At 49.5% G+C, this 18,661-nt stretch overlaps 1 protein-coding gene across 2 annotated transcripts in view; it reads left to right on the plus strand.

Annotated features, from left to right (window-relative positions):
* Positions 1–1,665: 1,665 nt before the first annotated feature.
* Tnr (tenascin R) overlaps positions 1,666–18,661 on the plus strand; it is a 422,792-nt gene continuing 405,796 nt past the window's right edge. Inside the window, exon 1 of one of the 2 annotated variants that reach the window (XM_058574395.1) lies at positions 1,666–1,804. The gene's annotated coding sequence lies outside the window, so the exon portion shown is untranslated. The remainder of the gene's footprint in view (positions 1,805–18,661) is intronic. The other variant, XM_046430279.2, reaches the window with a different exon arrangement.

The following is an 18,661-nucleotide window of genomic DNA, read 5'->3' on the forward strand; positions in this document are numbered from 1 at the left end:
TACTCCAGAACAGAACAGCTTGCCATGGGCAATGGAAGTAGTTCCTGATACCTTACTCTACATGGGGGTTGGAGAAAGGGAGAAATCCTAGGCAAACTCACTCATGGCCGGCCTTACTGTCTGGAAAGGTCATTGCATGAGACAGGAGAAACCCCCAAAGCACAGCATCCTGCTCCTGTCCAACCCCTGTGGCGCAGGGCAACACGACTGTGGACACTGAGTCTCCAGCAGGTGCCCAGCCTGACCACACTTCACACGGTTTCATCCACTGTTTCTGGGAGAATTAAACTCACCCCCCGGGTGGCTCCGCTGGACTTCATCCCAAGAACCTTTCCCTTTTACCGACTTTAATCTCTACCCTTTCAGTCTAACAGATGAAAAGCCTGGTTGGAACTTCTTTCCTGAGTCCTAGGAGTCCTTCTAGACTTGTGGAGCCCACCATGGTCTTGGGGACCCCTGACCCAGATCCTCAGATGCAAAATTTGGATGAGAGGTGCAGAGTGGGGGAAAAACTGGGGAGTGTTCTGAAAGACCCTGCATTCCATAGGAAAGCCCAGGAAGCTACAGTGCAATCGATCTAGATAGGGAACAAGTTCTTCGGAGTGTAGCTGCAAAGTTTCTCATGAGAAAATAGATCAGACCTGGTCCTGTAAGGAAGGAAAGGATGAGTCCATCAGTGAGTGACTCCAGGGACAGGCTCTTCTGCAAGACCCCCAGGGTGCATCAGGAGAAGATCCTGATACAGGTGTGACTCGATTCCCACCTCACCTTTGTGGGCAACCTTGAGCTGGAATTAGGAAATGTGAGGTGTGAGGGAAGGCTGCCAAGGGAAGTGGCCCCTTTGCCGGCTCCCCAAGCCCTTGCTGACCATCTTCAAAGACCCTTCAGACCAGAGAACTGGGTTTAAAGATAAAACAACAATTCCCACTCTCGTCAATAAAATCAGGTGAAGGAGTCCCCTGTTTCAGACGCCTATAGACAACACCAGCAAAAAGACCACAGGGCTGAGGATTGTCCTCTGTTAGCTGAGAACAGAAGGAAAAAATCACAGATATGGCCAGAGCCCCAAACTTGACGTTCTCTTCAAATGTCTGCAGAATTATTTCCCATTTTCCTCCACAATAGTTTTGAATATGACTGTGGTTTGCTGCTTCTCAGGTGGATGGATTATTTTCCTTGCCAGAGTGTATGGCTCTGAAGGCAGTGGGAAAAAAAAATTGCTTGATTTCTGTGTTCCCAACCTGGGGAATTCCAGTCTATTTCTCTGGTGGCAGGGACATGCGTTTTACTGGGACTTACATTAAAGAGCTCTGAAAAACCTTTCCACTTAACCCAGAAGCCTTACGATCCATAGGCATTAGTCTGTTTTTTGCTACTATAATAAAATACTGAGGCAGGCTAACTTTAGAAAGAAAAGAAGTTTATTTAGCTCTCAGTTTTGGAGGTTTGAGTACATGGCACTGACTCATGTCATTGAGGAGATGGGATGGCCCAGGGGCCGAGTCTGTGTAATTGCCAAGGTTCTGCCATCATGTGGCACCTGCACAACTGTCAAACTCCACACCGCGTGCTCCAGCACCATGCGCCCCAGCCCAGAGCCAACTTTCCATTGTCCCGGGAGAGCAGAGTGTGTGTAACTGTTACTCAGGCACAGGACGCTGCACAAGCCTGCCGTCTCCTGCGAAGCTGCTGAGCCAGAGGGGGACCAGGGAGAGGTCCTAGCCTGGACCCTTTACTCTGGGGCAGACTCACTCTGCTGTGAGAGGTTGAAAGTCAGAGATCCCTTGTGGTCTCCAAAGGTCAGGTGAGGCCGAGGGTCTTAGGGTAAGGCTTGAGGGTCTCCTGGAGGGCGGGGTGAAGGGCAGGGTGACTAAGAAAACCTGTCCTTAACTCTGAACACCCGGGACTCCAGCTTCCCTTAGCCAAATCTCTCCCTGTCTCTCTTTTCCTCTAATGCTCAGGTGTCATGGAAAAGAGGGAGGGGAAAGGAAATCGTCAACTTGCAATGCAAAAGATGACGACCAGCATGTTTGGGTCCTGGGGGGCGCTGCCTGTGTGGGACAGGGGAGCTGGGATGGAGAGAAGATTGTTCCTGTTCGTGGACAGAGCCCCTGGGAAAGGAAGGCAAGGCCTGTGTGAGCCTGGGAGAACTGAGGGGCACTGTCAGAGTGCTGTTTTGGGGGCCTTTCTTCCTACTGTTGTGGCTACGCCTTGGCAGAGAGGAACTTTCACTTCCCCAGCAGCCCATCACTGAAGAGCCCACCCCCCACTAGCTGTTGTCAGGGGGAGATTCTGGTGCCCTGGTCCCTGCTGGGCAGGGGTGAGCCACAGTGCCACATTGTGCCTTCTCTGGGGGGACAGGACTGCTGACGCAGCCTCCGTGCTCGGTGGTGTGGGACGGCCCCCTGACAGCATGGCCCTGCACACATCCGAGTCACTACTGATTACAGGAGAAATCTCCCAGAAAGGAGGCAGGCAGAAGGCGAAGGGCCCTGGGGCTCAGTTCTGGGCTGTTATCAGCAAATTGTGTCCCTTTCCACATCCATATGTTGAAGTTCTAACCTCCAGGACCCCAGAATGTGACTGTGTTTAGCAATAGGGTCTTTAAGGAGATAATTAAGTTAAAATGAGGTCATTAGAGTGGGCGCTAATGCAGTACGACTGGCGTCCTTATGAGAAGAGGAAATTCGGATGCAGGCTCACACAGGAGGGAGACTGCGGGAGGCCACGGGAGAAGGGGCTGTTTCAAGCCGAGGAGAGAGGCCCCCGAAGAAACCAGCCCTTCCTACACCTGACCTCAGACTTCCAGCCCCCAGGCCCATGAGAAAGGAAATTTCTGTTGCTGAAGTCACCAGTTCTAGTTGCCTCTCGGTGGCTGCCCTTGGAAACAAGTTCAAGACACATGTGCTCTTGGCCTTGGGAAGCCTGAGGGGCGTCATCAGGGGACCAGTCACAGCTCTACTGGGCGCCTTTTCTACTGCTGTGACCTTGCTTTCCCCCGCCCGCCTGTCATTTCCTTTTTCTCACTTCTGAAGCCCTTTTTCTTACCAGTGTTTCTACTTTCAGATTGGAGTATATAACTTCTGACTCAGAGATGCAGAGAACAGATTTATTCTTTATGAGTCAGAATAAATGGGGGGGGGAGGAGAGGAGGGAAGGAAGAAAAAAGAAAGGGAAAGCATAAGTTAAGCTGATAGCTACAGAGAGATTTCTTTGACTGTTACCTCGGGCTCTGGAAAGCTGAATGGAGTGAAAAGAGGGTGGGAAATGAATGTGTAGAGTGGGGGGAGGGCAGCAACCCCTAAGCCTCAACAGGACATCTTGCCAGAGGGCATCTGGACCCTTTAGAGGATTTCCATGAGACCGTCCACTGCACTTTCCTTCTCTTGCTGAGCTTGCTTAGAGGAGCACTGTCTGGGTTTGGAGGAGCCACGCTGGGCCGAGCCGGTGGGGAGACTGCGGCCAACCATGGTGGGCCTCACGCTGCACCCCTGCCCGACTCCTGACACCTTCCTCCACTGCTGAGTGCTCTTGGTGGATCTGAGGAGGGCACAGAGAGGGCCCTCTGATTTGGTTCACCCAAGTGCCAGCGTGATTTTGCTAATTTTCCATCAAGTGGGAGCAGGACAAGTAAGGTGGAGAGTTCAGCAGGGCCTATTGCTCCTGCAGTCAACTCTGTTAGAGACCAGCTACTCTGGGGACTCCTTTCCTGGAACAGTGGCCAAATCCGCACCATTTCCAACCAGGGCAGGGCGGCCGCAGAATGCTGATTTGAGATGAAGTTCTACTTCCTCCAGGTCTCTGCTCAATGTCACCTGAGCCCACTTCTGCAATGTCTCTACTTCTAGCAACACTCGACACAGCCCACCTGGCTTAAGTTTTCTTCTTGGCACTTAACATCACCTGGCCTGTCATGTGTGATGGGCTTTTGTCCGTATTTGTGGGATATGGGCTGCTCCCTCCCTGGAAAGGAAGTTCCGTGAGGACGGGGCCTTTGTTTTACTTACTGCTACATCCCTACTTGTGTCCAGGACGTGCAATTCTAAGCATTTCTTTTTTTTTTTTAATATCTTATTTTTATATGGTGCTGAGGATTGAACCCAGTGCCTCATGCTTGCTAGGCGAGTGCTCTCCCACTGAGCCACAACCCCAGCCCTCTCTAAGCATTTCTTGAATGAATGAGCAAACTGTCAGAGCTGGGACATCGATTCAGGTTATTATTTTGTTCCACCAACTTTACAGACAGGTAACCTAAGGAATGGAATTCCAAAAAAGCACGTATGGGGACTCTGTTTCTCCATTACACCATGCCTTACATTTTTATGTATGTGAAATCATGTTAATTGTAATAATAGTAACACCTGCTTACGTGTTTAAAAATTCAAGGGATTTTTACCATTTCATGCTATTAGCTCTAGTCTTGGACTGTGCATTAGATGGTGGGACTCACTCCTCTTACAGGGCTGTACCTTTGACCTACTTCTCCTCCTGTGGCTCATTCCCCTACCCCCAGGGCCTCTGTTCCACTCTCTGAATTTATTTATCTGTTTATTTAGAAAATCCCACAAAAGAGTGAGATTATGCAGCATTTTTCCTTCTCTGTTTGGCTTATTTCATTTCACATAATGTCCTTTATTTTCATTCATGTGGTTGCAAACAAGAGCTTCTCTTTTCTAAGTCTCCTCTTTTGCATATATAAACAGATGAGTGGAGAAAGAAATGGTGATTATCTCTTTATCTATCATCTCTCCTCCTCTCTCTCTTAATGAATGCTTAGGTTGTTTCCATGTTTTAGCTCCTGTGATTAATACTGCAGTGAACATGGGAGCAGAGATGTTTTTATGAGGTAGTGATTTCATAAATACCCAGAAGAGTTTCTAAGGCATATGGAAGTTCCTTTTTTTTTTTTTTTTTAGTTGTAGATGGACACAATAGCTTTATTTTACTTATTTATTTTTTTACGTGGTGCTGAGGATGGAACCCAGTTCCTCACACTTGCTAGGCGAGCGTCCTACCACTAAGCCCCCAGCCCCGGCCCATATGGTAGTTTTTTTAAAAAAAAAACTTTTAGGAAGGCTCATATTATTTTCCACAGTAGATGCTCCAATCTACATTTCTACCAACAGTGTATAAGTTTCCATCATTTTTTCCATATTCTTGCTTTCTTTTATCTTCTTCCTTTTTTTTTTTCCTTTATTTTGGTACTGGGGATTGAACCCAGGGGTGTTACCACTGAGCCACGGTCCCAGCCTTTTTTATTTTTGAATCAGGATCTTACTAAATTACTTAGGGCCTTGCTAAGTTGTTGAGGTTGGCCTTAAACTTGAGGTCCTCCTGCCTCAGCCTCCGGAGTCGCTGGGATTACAAGTGTGTGCCACCACTCCTGGCTGTCTTTCGTCTTTTTCATTACAGCCGTTTTCTTAGTTGTAATGAGGAGATATAGAAGGGCTCAGGCAGCCAGGGCAAGATGGTGAGTGAGGAAGTTGTGGGCAGGACCAGAACAAAAGAACTTGGAGAGGGTCTTCTGATGAAGTCTACTTCCTGCTTCACAAAAGTGCTCTTGGATGCAAGTGGGGGAATCCAATCAGACCGTCTGTACTTCTGCTCCTAAGTAGGGGATTCAATAGAAAAGCTAAAACGTGAACAGAGGGGACACCAATCAATAATGGCGAGGAGCACCGGACAGGGGAGGAGACAAGGAAAGGAGGGAATTCCAGAGACCATAAAAAGAACAAGCCGGAACTCCCCCATCAGATTCCCAGCTCTGGGGCCCCTTCTCTCCAGAGAAGTCTCTCTGTCACTTTTGCAGAAAACCTGCCCCTTGCTTGCTGCCTCTCAGTCTTGTTCTTCAATTCTTTGCTGAATGGAGACAATGAACGCAGCAGCCCTAGACGGTAACAGTAAGGGGAGATCTCACAGTGGTTTTGATTTGCCTTTCCCTGATGATTAGTGATGCTGAGAGCCTTCTTATATACCCGTCTGCCATTTTGTGTCTTTGGAGAAACGTCTATTCAGGTCCTTTCCTCACTTTTCAATCAAGTTATTTATTTATTTATCATTATCGAGTGGTGTGAGCTCCTTTTACAGTTTGGATATTAACTCCTTATGTGATGCATGGTTCACAGATATTTTCTTCCCTTTCCATTTTGTTGATGTTTCCTTCACTGTGAAGGAACCTTTTAGTCCGATGAGTTTGGTTCTTTACATTTGGTTTGGTAGCCTGTGGTCTGGGCGTCATGTCCCCAAAAAATCATTGCCAAGGACAGAATCAAGGAACTTTTCCCCTGTGTTTTCTTCCAGAAGTTTCATCATTCAGAATTTGTTGAAGTCTTTAATCCATTTTGAGTCTACCTTTTGGGCCTGGTGTAAGTAAGATTTGGGTCTCTTTTCATTCTTTTGTGTGCGGATGTACAGTTTCTCCAACACGATTTACGGAGGGGACCGTATTTTCCCCACTGTGGAGTCTCAGTGTTCTTGCTGAGGATTAGCTGACGGTATACGCTGAGTCTATTTCTTGGCTCTCTATTCTGTTCCATTGGTCAATGTGTCTGTTTTAATGCCAGGACCATATTGTCCCGGTTCATATTGCTTTGTAATAGAATTTGAAATCGGGAGTTGTGATGCATTTTTTTTCCCCTTTCTCAAGATTGTTTGGGCTATATTTGGTCCTTCATGGTTCTATATAAATTCCAGGACTGTTTTTTTTCCCATTTCTATGAAAAATGCCATTGAATTTTGATTGAGATGGCATTGAGTCTGTCATTTTGAGCATTATGGACATTTGAACAACATCAGTTTTTCTAATCTATGGACATGGGATGCCTTTCCATTTATTTGTGTCTTCTTCAAATTCTTTCATCAATGTTTTCTAGTTTTCAGTATGTAGATCTTTTGCTTCCTTGGGTTAAATTTATTTCAAGGTATTTTTTAATGCTATCATAGATGGGATTGTTTTCTTGCTTTCTTTTTCAGACAGTTTGTTATTGGTGTAACCAAGGGATGCTACTTATGCTAGTGGGTCTGTATTCTTCTACACTGGCTGTGCCTTGAGTCTCAGGGGTTCCAAAGAAGAGAATATACATAAAATCCAAACAGGAGAACAGGAAGTGTTAATGTCTTTCTTTCTTTCTTTTTTTAAAATATATTTTTTCGTTGTCAATGGACCTTTATTTTTTTAATTTATTTATATGTGGTGCTGAGGATCAAACCCAGTGCCTCATACATGCCAGGCAAGCGCTCTGCCACTCAGCCCCAGCCCCAGCCCCAGCCCCAGGAAGTGCTGATTTCTGTGCCCTAATTTTAGGGAATGAATAGAGAAGAGTTGGAGACTTGAGCTGATTTGGAAGCTGGGTGGGACTTAGAGGCAGAGAGGAGGACAGGAGACTTCCTGGGCGTGGAAGAGCAGGAGCCTCACAGGGAGACTCCAGCAGGTGGGGTGTGTTTGGTCCCCGTGAGGACTGAGGGGGGCAGGTGGGTGCACTTTGAGAACCAGACGTCTGTGAGAAGGGATAAGGGGGGCGCCTGATGAGGGGAGGCCGTATCAGACTAAGAATCTGGTCCTTAAGTGATTGGCAGCAGAGAGCCCTTAAAGTCTTGAGGGTACAGAAGTGACATTAGGGAAGTGATAGTTCACAGCCTGGCAGTGGAGCTTAAGATGAACTGAAGGAGGAAGAGGCTGAGTCTTAGGACCCCAGCCTCCATGAGGACCTCTCCTACAGGAGCCACCTGCACTTCTGAGGTGGCAGAGGCTCTGGTGACCTTAGCTGATCGAGTTGGAATGAAAAGGGAAGCGGACAAAGAAGGATTAGGAGAACGCAGGAACTCACCCAATGTGGTAGCCAGGAAGAGCCGGGAGAATAAAGAGACCATGCCAAAATGATTCAGGATTTCAATCTGAGCCAGGGGGTCAATGGGGCCATCAGTAGGAACGGACACCTCTGGGAGGAACTGATTTGGGAGGGGAAGTAATAAAACCCCAAAGAAGGCATTTTGAGTTTTAACTTGATTTTGAACATCCGAGGGTAAGGGTCCGAGAGGCAGTAGGAGGTGAGATGCTCAGGAAAAAGATCAACTCTGAGAAGGAGAGCTGGGTAGCAGCGTGCGTGTGGGCGAGGAGCCATCTCCCAGAGGAGGCGAGCTTTCCACGTGTGAAAGTCTGAACACCACCCTCTAAAAGTTTTCCAGGAGGAAGGCTTTAAAATGATCAGTAAAGCAGATCCCTGACAGAGCACTTAGACCAGGTTCAAAATAGGGACCCAGGGAGACTCCAGGCCCCTGTGAAAGCTGCTGTCCTCATCGAATCTTCTAGGTTGGGATCTGTGTCCCCATGAGAGGTCCAGGAGAGAAGAGCCAGACTTCCAGGTGGGCATCCAGACTTCCAGGCCCAGGGGTGAGGAGACCCGGGGAGGGGGAGGGATGCCCAGAATCTTAACTCAGGGCAGGGGCAAGAGTAAGGGCAAACCAGCGGGGGTGTGGCTTCAAGAACCACCTGCGCCCTCCAGAATTTAATGCACCCCACCTCTATGAAGACCATCCCACAGTGAGCCACTGTTGCTGAGCTGGAGGGGGTGTCTGCCTGGTGTGTTGGGTTGGGAGAGATCGGCAGCGTGAGTGGCGGGGAAGGTGGAGGGAGAGAGCCAGCGGGTATGGAGCAGGGACCATTAGAGAAGGGCTCAAGGACACAGAAGGAAAGCCACATGGGCCTGAGGCAAGGAGGGGGACCTTCCCAGGGAGGGTGTGGCTGAGCGCTGGTGCAGAGAGGAGGAGGGTGAGGCCTGGCATGAGGAGAAAGGCCACACTGTGGTTGTGCACCCACCTCAAAATTCACCGTTTTGGCAGGAGATGCATTATAAATAATCTAGGAATTGGCTCGGCAGGAGTCGTCTCAAAGGGGGTTAAAGCATCTCACTGGAAAGTGTTAGTTTAAGGACCAGGAGTTCCTATGTTCTTAATAAGCAGGAAAGAAATCAATGGGACCCAAATGAACTATTTTCTATTCACTGATTTTGCTGCCCTCTCACTCAGTTACTTTTTGGACTCCCCATGGGGAGTCCTGCCAATGCTGAGGGCACCTCCAATATACCGAGGGCCAGGGTTTTTCCCCAGAGAAGGCTCCGATTGGTCCCAATGGCAAATGAACGTGTTGCCCCCAGTCGGCCTCTGCATTTGAGAGGAGGAGGCAGCTCTCCCAGTGGACCTCTGGCGTACTCGGGCTGGCTGCTTCTCACCCTGTCTTCCTGACTTCTGTCATCTCAGTTGGGCACAGTCTTCTCCTGGGCACTGGGTAGCCATCGGCCACTGCTGGTCCCACTGCCTGCTCTCCTCTGGGCCCTCACTGTACCCAGTGGCACCAATGTCCTTGCACGTGGCTCTCGGTGGCTGTTCCAGACTTTGTAAGCTCTGGGTCTCTTCTGTCTTTGGAGTGTTGGGCCCCCATTTTCTTGAGCAGATCAAGACCTGGTTCTGACTTTCTTTACCATCCTTTCTCTCTACCCACAAACGTCTCTTCCCCGTGTTTCAGAGGATCTCCAAATGCCCTCAAGTCTTTTCTTCCCTGTATCTCCTTGTAACATTGTGGATCTTCCAACCAAGAGTTGGACTCTCCCTGACTCCCCTTGAGTCTGGAGTGGCTTTGTGATCTGCTGGACCAGGCACATCCAGTGGGAATGACAGTGTCCCAGTGTGACAGTGTCCCGGCCTGAGCTTCAGGAACTCTGTGGCTTCTGCTGTTCCTTGGGACACTGCCCTGTTTCCAGAACAAGCCCAGGCCAGCCAGCTGGAGGATGGAACGCCACAGAGAGGAGAGTGGGGAGGCCCTGGCAGGCCACTGTAGGCCCCCCAAGGCCCCAACAGCTCAGCCGCTGATGACAGATGCTTCAGTGAACCTAGGGGGCCTCAGTGAAGCCAGGTGGGAACGCACAACTGCTCCACCCACACGCAGACTTGGGACAAAAATGAAAGGCAGTTGCCATGGTGAATGTTTTGAGCCAACTGTCTAGGCCATGGCACTAGGTGTTTGCCAAACACATCTGGATGTTGCTGTGAAGGTGTTTTTAACTGTTAAAATCAACTGCTAAATTAATTTTAATTTATTAAAATTATGGAAGGTCATCTGCTTTAAAAGTAAAGCAGATGACCTTCCATAATGAGGATGAGCCTCAAGAAAGAGACCCATGACTCTTGAGAAGGAGGACATTCTGCCAGCAGACTACCTCTGCTGGGTCTCCAGCCTGCCAGCCTCCACACCTGCATGAACCAACTCCTGAAAATTCCCCCCACACACACACACACATACACACACACACATTTCGCTTCTCTGGAAAACTCCAATGAACACAAAGATGGCTGAAGCCACTGGAGTGGTTTGTTACTCAGCAGTAGCTAACTGAGAGACTTTTCCTTTGTGGTGCTAATGTGTTCCTTGGCCACCTCCTTTTCCCACTTAGAGGGGCCTGGCTGTCTCACATCTTCTCTACAGTCCTTTCCCCCACATGCCTCCTCTGCATGTGTCCCTAGGAGAGAGGAGACCATACCTTCACAACTTCTGCATTCCTTCATTTCTTCTTTCACTGCTGAACTCCGTGAAGAAAGTGGGGCTTCTTCTGTCATGTTCTCACTCTGATCTCCCAAAATGCTCCCCAAAAGATGTGTCTCAAAACAGAATCCAAGGGCCACTGACCAGGCCACTTTTTCCCCAGAAGATCCACCTGGGTGGAGTTGGAAGGTTCCTGGCGTGGCACTCCCCTGCACTGTCCTCTCCCTCTGTCCTTCCTCCCCAGCCACACCTCGCTCCTCTCTGACCACTCTGGTCCTCTGCTTGTGTGACAGCATTTTCAATTTCCCGTCACATGCTTCCTCTGGCCGTTTAATTTACTTTTTAGGCCAGTGACTCGCAGACACTTGAAGCCCTGGTCCCGAATCCCATCCTGTAGCCTTGACGTCTAATTGGGCACTTTCGCTGGGCTTCCTGGCTGTCACCTCAGACTCGACACTTCTGGGGACGAGCTTGTCCACCAGGCTCACCACCCGCTCCCAGCCCCGTCCAGCTGGCAGAGATCTTCTCCTGGACCCCAGAAGTCAACCTCTGGCTCAGTCTCTCCTCCAGCCCCACAGCTGCCCCTCCGCCCGCCTCCTCAGCAGCCATCCCTGGGCCTCTGCCAGGTTCTCCCACACTGTCCCTCTCACCACGCAACATTCCATAGGCTCCTAGGCTCCTGTGTCCTTCTGCACCTGGTTTTCCAGTAACTACCAGACAGCTAAGCCCCTGGGGCCCTGTGGCTGGGCACAGGATAGTGGGCTGATCCACCTCCTCCTTTCAAAGGGCGGGCTCAGGACTGAAGGTTTCTTCCCACTCACCCTCCCTGGAAGCAGCCACCCCCCACGAGGGCCATGGTGGTGATCGCTCATCTCAGACCCCCTCCTGTCCTCACCTCCACCTCTGATGAGGCTGGCATCCCTGGGACCGCCATGCAGACCCCACCCAGGGCTCTTCCCTAACTTCTGACTGTACTGTGCCTGGACAATATCCCTGCCCTTGAGGTCTGGCTCAAATCCCTCTGGTGGGCACTGCCTGCCCTGAGAAGTTGGGGTGCCTCCATTCAGATGTCCCTTAGTTCCGGGCTATGTGATTTGTCATCACAGCCGGGGCCCGAACACCACCTCTGTGGAATGAGCCCATTTTATGGATGGTCCCACTGTCCCATGGTGGGACATGATGTCCCATGATGGTCCCACTGTCCCATAGCCTCAGCTGCCTCTCTCCTGCCTCATATTGACCCAGACGGGAAACCTGTCTATTTTCTTAGATTCATGATCTTTGAGTTTAAAGCTGGCTTTTATGTTGATTTGGAATGAGGACACGAAAGGGGGTTATTAGGTTGCAGCAATCACATACTCAAATTAAACAGATATTTATGTTCTGGAAAACTCGCTGGCTGCGTGCCTCGAGGCTTTGCTGAAGGCTTCTTTGCTCTGTAGCATGTGTATCCTTGCCCCTCACTCTGGATGGGCACCTGGACCTTGACCTCTTACTACTCTGTACAGAACCAGTAGAAGGTGCTGGAGAAGGAGGGTCCACCCCTATCCTTGGTTTACAATATTCATTAGAAGTTCAGAAGAACTCAGAACTGCCATTGGTCAGAGGCCTCCTCCTCAGAAAACGGTTCAGTGAACACCTCTGTGCTCCTCCCAGTTCAGCAGTTCTTTCCTAGGCTTGGGGGATGGTCTGCTTCCTCCTGTTCCTTCTCTGCTACCCCCATTCCTGGTCAGGCGAGCCTGGCTGCCATGATGGTCCTGAGAGATGTCTACAGTCTGAATTCCCTGTGGCCACCAACCGTGAGAGTGTTCTCAAATTCAGAACTTCTGTGCATGGTCCTCCTGCCCGTGGACCCAGTACCTTTCTAAAGTCCAGCTTGCTGGTAGAAGTTGCTCACCCAGATTCACGGGTTGCAGGCTGGGGGCAGTGTGGTCCCTGCCACTGGTACCTGACATGCTCATGTCCTTGGCAATGGGCTCAGAGCATGAGCTGTCACTTCTGTGTCTCAGGAAGTGATTTTCCCTGAGAGCCTGGGAGCCTGGCTCTTTGCGGGTCTGCAGAACTTAATGCACTAGCTTCTTTTGAAGTATTCCTTGGACATAAGCCTACATTTTGTCTTCCATAAAAAAAAAAAAAAGATAAAAAAAAAGATCATTTACTTGGGTGGGTTTGTTTTAAAAGTGCACACCGACTCTTTGAAGGTAAGGGGCAGTTTAACTAGTTGTTCAGTGATACGATAGTGACAGGGCATGAGCCAATGGGGTCTGCTATTTTCCCTGCCTCACATGACCCCGGATTCCTGGTCTTTAAGCATTTCTGAGCAGCTTAAAAGTAGACATATGCTGGTGGCTTTGCAAAGCAGAGGCTCAGTGTACCCGGGACACAGGTGAGCGAGACCACTGCTCCCACGGAACATGGTGGGTGCTTGGTTGGTGTTTCCAGGCAGATTTCGTAGGAGCGGCGAGCTTTCGCTTTTAAGGATGAAGGGAGTTTTGAGAGCAGAGAGGGCGGTTCTACCAACAGAAATAACATGTGCAATTGTGGAAGAGTGTTGACTAGCAGTGGCTCCCGAGGAGAAATGAAGTGAAGGAGACTGGAAAATACCATGGGAGGATCTGCACTTAGTGTGGGTGGAGAGAAAGGCCTGCAAGTCAGATTCTTATTTTAGAAAGAAAATTGAGAAAAGGGTGGAGAAAATGGACTGGGGGTGGGGGAGACTGAGGTTAGAGACCAGGATAGAGGCCATTATAATCTCCCAGGCAAGAGATGGAGAGGGAGAGGGCACAGGTGGGAAATACGTCCATGAATCAGACCCACCGGCTTTGCTCCTCCCTGCATATGAGAGAGGGAGAGAGCATTGACCCAGGGTCCAGTTTGGATGACTGGGAGCCCGAGCAAGGCTCGGAGGGCAGGGAGAGCACGGCGCACTGAGGGGGCATGCTGGCAATGCAGAGGGGCTTCCCCAGGGCTGGCCACAGCTCAGGAAGGTGCCGCTGGGAGGGAGGCTGCAGGAGGAGGGGGAGGCCGACTTGGAGGGTTTCTCATGCTCATTAAAGAAGGGTGACATTCATCCCGCAGGCTCCCCAGTGCCACTGAAGAGTGTTAGCTGAAGAAAACATGTGAATGGCTTTGTGCTTCTGAACTTCACCGGGGTTATTATAATGGCGAATGAGACTGCCTAGGAAGAGGGCAGCATCAGGAGGAGGGCCAAGGACAGAGCCTCGTGACCTGGGAGGCCTGGAGAGAAACCATGAGAAAAGTATTGACGTTCTGAAGTAGGTGGTGCTGAAAAGGAGCAGGGTGGGCGGCCAGGCCTGGTCAGCACACAGGACTGCAGCATGGGGGCTGTCGGGAGTGGGGTGCTGGGTAAGGGCTTCAACTGAAGGACTCGGCTTCTTTCTCTGTGAAGGAGGATTCACAGAACTTTAGAATCAGCCATTCGGCCAGTTGCCTTGCCAGGGGGGTGAAAGAAAGGACTTAGCCACAGTGAAGGCCTGTGGGGTGTGGGTGGGGGAAAACCCTGAGTCTTCTGCAGGGGACTGGTGTGGCTTTTGTGCAGAACTTCCTCCCACCCCAAAGGCCTATGTGGACACACGTGCTGTGTTGACTTCTCATCCTGGGAAGGCTTTGGAGTATGGCAAAGAAGGACCGCAGTGAGACCTCAGAGATTCTGGCTTTCCTTAAACAGGGTGGGGACTGAGACATGGGGAGAGGTGGGGACCACAGGAGGGGCTGGGACCTGTCTTCAGGCTGGTGCTGGAGTGGCGTGTGCTCTGGCCACATTTGCCCCTGTTGCCTTTGGTCCCACTCCCTGTTGGCTGGTGGCCCACTGCAGCTCCCCAGCTTCATGGCGCAGCGAGGATGATGTCATCATGGGCTCTGTTTATTTTTAATGGCTCCTTGAAATTCTGGTCCCATCCCAACTTCCAAAGCTATTTCTGCTGAGTGCTTAATCAGGAGGTTCAAGATGTAAGCTGGGGCCACATCCAAGGGAGGAATCCGGCCTTCTAGAGGGGATGTGGGCTTTCCAGCCCATGCCAGCCCACCTGGCACCTTCCTCCCTTTAGTTCAGGAGCAGTTCAAAGCAATAAACCTTTACCCAAGAACCCACTGTGTGCGTGGAGTGGCACTATACTGTGCACCCTTTCCTTTGCCTGTCTTTAAGAAATTAGAGCCAGAGCTGTGCAGAAGCACAGCTGTTAGCAACAGCTACTGCAGCCCTACGCTCTGTCTTTTAGATCGTCACAACCCGTGGTGCTCAGAGTATGGCTTCATGGGTTCCTGGGCACAACTCCTAGCTGAAATAAAGTGTGCACATGTGCACACACATTCACACACACAGCATGTATTTTGGACTTGTTTTTTATTTTCACCTAAAGTGACTAGAACTAGGGAAAAAATCCTATTGCTCAATGAGTGGTGGAGGGAGACACCACTGGTGTGATGCCAAATGGGTTTGCCACATGAGCTGGGGTCACCTTGGAGAGCATTGCGTAAGTCTTTGGAGGCAGAGAGATCAAGGTCGGCATCCCACCTTGACCTATTACCTTCTGTGGGACATGGGAGAGCAGCGCAGCTTTGCTGGGCTAGCTTACCAAGTGACTAGCACTGGGACAGCCCTGCACACCTGTCTTTGCACTTGACCCCCGGAAGGACCAAAGCCATCACATCATTGGCTACATTTACCCCACTGGGCAGTGATGGGGCTGAGACAGCAATGCTCCACCTGCAAGCCCACAGTGTACCCTAACTGTGGGGAGACACAGGCCAGCTACACGGTGGTGGGGGTGTAGGATGGGGTGCTCAAGTCAGGAGCTGGGCAGCAGATCGTCTCCAACACCTGGGACGCTGTGCTCCAAGGCCCCAAGGGGAAGTGAGAGGTCATCTTGCCTGTTTAAACGTCTTGTCCAGCTTTGTGCCCTGTAGGAGGGTGGTCTGGCATTAGCAGGGACAGATCAGTTGAAAGTTGTGACTTTGGGGCCAGAGCGCATGAGTTCGTAGCCCATATCTACGGCTTTCTTTCTGAGTAGATACAGGCAAGTTTCTTAACCCCTTGGGCCTCGGTTTGCTCACCAGTGGAATGGGGATAGTAATTTCCTAGCCTCATTGACTGGTTGCATAGATGCCATGAAATAAGACACACAGGCTTTTAGCACAGAGATGGGAATGCAGTAAGCACTTTGTATGTGTTTGTTAAAACCCTGAGCTCCAGAGAGACTGGCATTATTTATTCAAACCTTCTTTGGCTGGGCCTGTGTAGTTACCCAGCTTCATTTCAGGTTTGTGTGGGATACAGATTTTAATTTGAAAACACATGTGCCTCCCTCAATAACTTTCAGTTTTCTTGGAGCCAATTATATACAGGAAACTATAAAAGAGAAGCAAGAACATCTCCCAGCCTCTAAGGCAGTTTCCTCAATTGCTTTCCAATTCTCTGAGCCCATTCTTGTTTGCATTTTTTTGGGAGCCACTTGCAATAGCAAGTGAAGAGATCTTGGGGTTGACCTCCAACCAGGATCATCTGACTCAAATCCTCTCTCTTTGAGGAGCTTTTTGAATGAAGATTTTCATTGTCAACACTATTGTTTTGGTATTGACTCTGGCCAGTAGCTACATAAAGACATCCATTTAGGTTCTAAAACACCTCAAGGAAGGTCCTCTGCCTTCCTGTCCAGCTCATTTCTTCTTAGGACCACAGAGAAGGACATCCTGTGCTTGAGATCTGTTCAAACCCTTCTAGAGTACCTGGTCTTTACCTCACAGCCTCTTCTCAGGAAGCCAAATAAACAAGCACACCACAACACTGGGTAGTTGTGCATCTTGAATCTCGCCTCTCAGCCCGCCTCCCAGGGAGCTCATTCTCCATCGGGTCCATTTCTCATTAATTAGTTATTTGAGCACTTGTTGAGCACCTGTGATGTACAAGGTATTGTGCCAAGTGATGGGATGCAGAGATGTGGAAGACAATTTTTGCAATCTCAGTGACAGACACAGAAGAGGATGGCAGGTACTGTGTGCTGTATACAATGCTACGGGAAACTGTGGGGACAGAACAGCAGAATGAGACCAAGGATTCACGGGAAGATTTCTGGAAAAGCAGATGCATGAGCTCAATGTAAAGATGAATAGTAGTGTGGTAGCTGAGGAAAGAAGTATCATCAGAAGTCAAGTGCAAATATGAAATGCTAGATCTTAAGAGCCCAGGGTGGCTGAAACCGAGAGTATGTAGTGGGAGGAACGGAAGACAAGGCTGGCGACATGGGCCAAGACCAGGTCACAAAGGTGGAGGTTGCTTGTGCCCAGAAAAAGAGCATAATTTTTTTCCATGAAGGACATGGAGGATTTTTAAGTAGGACATGAAAATGCTTTATCATTCCTTGGGCATTTAAAGTATCATCGTAGTTATCTAAACTCTTGAGTGTCTTAGTGTTGTTGACCTATACCCATATGGCCCCTCCCAAGGGACCTTGAGATTCTCCACTAACAGCTGGCCCAGGCAGGCCTGCAGGTGAACTGCATCATGTCACCGCCTCCGGGTGCCTCAGTATGCAGTGAGGACAAGCAGACTCTCTGCACTGGGACACAACAAGATAACATCATCTCTGTTGTCATCTTTGTTATCAAAATCATCATGAAAAATAAATACCATTAATTGAGCACTAATATATGCTAGACATGGTTCTGAGTGCTTTACATAATTTTCTCATTTAGTCTTCACTAAATCCCAATAGGTAAACAACAATAGGTAATTATTGTTCTCAGTTGCCTGTAAGGAAATATGTAAATACATGCAGTTGCACACATATGATGCTTTCTTGTCTATAGACTGTAGACCTGGTCTTTCATGTTCATGCAGGTCTCATGAGATGGAGAAGGGGACAGTATAGGTCAAACCAAACAAAAATAAATAAAAGAGATTTCAGGGCTTTAAATGCACTTGTTAGTAAAAAAGAGTCCAGTGCAGAAGTCGGCAGTAAGGACAACAGCTGCCACTTTAATGAGAGTCTACTCTCTGTTAGGCCCAGCTTCATGACCTGTGTTACTCCCAACAGTTCATAAGAACCTTGCATCTTCCCATTTTTGGATAAAGACACCAAGCCTGCGTGATTAAGGTGGTGGAGACAAGATTCAAAGAGCTCAGGCCAGACAAAGCGTTGATCAGTGCCTCCCAGGGCTCTGCAGGAGACCAGCAGCTCTGGGAGGTGCGGAGCTGTGCCTGGCAGCCTGCTCCTCCGGGTGTCATGGTGCACTCCTCCAGGGGTGCTTCGGAGGGTTCAGTCTCTTTGATTCATTTGGGCACCAAACGACTGAGGAACTTCAGTCCCTGGAGGGGCCTTTGCAGATGAGCAGGCCCTGCAAAGAATATACGAACCAGCCCTCTGCCTTAACTTGGGTGCTGCAATTAGAAGGCACTAAATATTTTTAGCCAGCTTAGTCATGTCATTGTGCTCTGGCTCAGCACCATCCTCTGGCAAGGATGTAAAAACAAGGTCTAAGTGAAGTTCTGTGCCAAGATTTTCCACAGATGCTGTTCTCAAGGGCAAACGGGCACTTTGAATTGTTCCCACACATGACCAGGTGCCCACAGTGCTCCTGGAGCTGGGCTGACGGTGCCCAAGACAGATAAACAAGGTGGCACGGGCCTCCCTCACGGGCTGACAGACACCAGCCAACAGATCGCTTCCATGAAACGTGGCAGAGGCCTCGTCCGGCTGTGGAATCAGGTGGCTGTGGTAGGCGGGTTGTGGAAGGTGACTGGGGACGTTATATTTTCAGAGGTGCCCTGGTGATTTTTATGCTCACTGAAGTTTGAGGACCACTCAAATGTTTAGGAAAGAATTGTCACTCAACTCTATTTTTTTTGTAAATATTACATGTATGTTCTTCATGTGAGGTGAAGGGTGTTTTAAGCTTCTGAATAATCCCCAGATGTAAGAGCAGGGCTGGCTGTTACGTCACACTCTCTGTGTTCTGGGCACACGCAGCGGCCTGTGCTTCCCATCTCAGTTCATTCTACCCTGAGCTCAGGACATGTGCACTCGCACCACATTTAGCAGATGGCAGTTGTTGAGGTTAGGTACCTGGAGTGTAAATGCCTCCGACTAATGTCCCTCCATGACCCTGGCT

The sequence above is a fragment of the Marmota monax genome, unplaced genomic scaffold (assembly GCF_021218885.2).
Source record: "Marmota monax isolate L192 unplaced genomic scaffold, Marmota_monax_Labrador192_F-V1.1 WCK01_AAM20220418_F8-fsc00055, whole genome shotgun sequence".
Classification (NCBI taxonomy): domain Eukaryota; kingdom Metazoa; phylum Chordata; class Mammalia; order Rodentia; family Sciuridae; genus Marmota; species Marmota monax.